Genomic DNA, 1,923 nt, shown 5'->3' with positions numbered 1-1,923 from the left:
CGAGCCTCCCCCCTCCCAATTCCTGTCCTGTAGGTGACCTGGCCTGGGCTGGGGCTGCCCCCTCAAAGGCACAGGCAGGTGGAGCAGAAGTGACCTATTACTAGGATGGGCCAGGAGCTCAGCTCCATGTCAACGAAACACACCACACACTCAGAACTTCTGGGGTTCAAGGCCTCCGTGGCCAGGGAGGGTGGCATCAGAATAGTTGAGGGCCGTGGGGTAGGCACATTGACTGTCTTACAGAAAGGCTGGCTCTGAAGCACCCAGAACCCCCACCTGACCACATGGCAGAGGCTGTGAGCCCCCCATCCCCTCAGCAAATCTTCTGCTCTAGGAGGTCATCTGGGGGCTCCAAGGCCAGTCCAGGCCAACAGACCATCTAGAAAGTCCACCGGTCTTTGCCAGGGACAATGTGGGCTCCTGAGATTGCCGGAGGGGGCTGTGCAGGCACTATGGGGCCTCCCAGGCCAGGACAGCATTGGCTAGACCCCAGGCACTGGGTCCCAGGGTGGTGCTGATGGTCCTGACTGGCCATCAGCACCCTCCCTGCTGTCAGATGGGGGCAGGTTGGGGCAGGCTCAGCTGAGGGACAGCCGAGCCCTCAGTTCCTTGGGAGACAGCGAATGCAGAGGAAGAGGGGTTAGAGTCCCCACTGGTGCAAGCCCTCGCTGGATCCCAGCATTTCAGAGCCTGGTGTGGGTACCACCTTCCCTGAGAGCCCCCATTGAATCAAGTGTAAAATGTAGTGGAGAATCTTGGGCAAGGACAAACTGGGAGCCCTGGGGCAGCCATCAGCACCCTCCCCTCAGGCTTCTGAGGATGCTCACAGGTAGGGTGCCTGCACTCAGGGGTCCTCAGGCCAGGGACCCAGGGCTCCCACTCCCTTGCCAGCTGGTCAGGCTGGGGCTGTGCTGCCTCAGAACAGACACCTGGCTCCTCACCCCTCTTGTGAGCTCCAGCTCTTGTCCAGTAGGCCCCATGGCAACCCAGATGGAGACCACCGGCCTGGCAATCTGTGTCATAAAAGGACTAGAGGAGTCCAGTCCTTTCCCTAAAATTCTCATCGGGTGGCTCTGCTCACGCATCAGCTCCCCAAATACACACAGGCAGGTAGGTAGATAGACACATGCCTGTACACCAACACACATGCACACACACAGTGCTGGCTTCCCATCCGGGGCCATGGGACCAACCAGAACTTCTGCCGGTGGGTCTGAGCATCTGCTGGCCCTGCGGGCACATCACAGACAGGAAGGATCCATCAGGTCACCCTTGCAGCAGGAGCTGGCTTGCTGCTCCTGACCCGTGGACTACGCACGTTCTTTTTGCCAGTGGAGAGAACCAGGGTGAGGCATATTTCAGACACATACACGCAAACGTGTGTGTATTCACACTCAAGCTGCACATGCACACACGTGCACACATCCAGGTGCACACATGTGCTGAGCTGTTGGGCCCCATGGGGCAGGACAAAAACCTCACCAAAGGGAAAGTTGAGGAAAGCCACCCAAGGATCCCTTTTTGCAAACTCAGAGCTGGAAGTCCAACCGGAGGGGCGGGGCACCTGCCTCATGAAGGCCCAGACAGGGCTTTACACACGCCAAGGGCAGGACGGCGCTGGACAGGGCTTTGGGGAGGGAGCCCTGGAGAAGGTGGCTCCTGGGGATTGCACCGTGCCCAGCAAGGTTGGGGAGGCCAGGCCAGGCATGCATGCCAGGCATCTCTGCGTCCCTGTGCAGAGCCCAGGGTCAGGCCCCACACGGGCTGGAGGGGCCCTGCCCCACAGGAAGCAGCCAGACCCCCACCCGTGCACAGCGACCACCCAGACCCTTGGCAACAACTGAACACACCGGCACAGCGTCTGCCCAAGTTTATTTTGGAAAGCAAAGAAATCAAACAAAGACTCAGAAAATAAATATCTGC

The sequence above is a fragment of the Nyctereutes procyonoides genome, unplaced genomic scaffold (genome assembly GCF_905146905.1).
Source record: "Nyctereutes procyonoides isolate TBG_1078 unplaced genomic scaffold, NYPRO_anot_genome, whole genome shotgun sequence".
Lineage (NCBI taxonomy): Eukaryota > Metazoa > Chordata > Mammalia > Carnivora > Canidae > Nyctereutes > Nyctereutes procyonoides.
Note: the sequence above shows the minus strand (reverse complement) of the source record.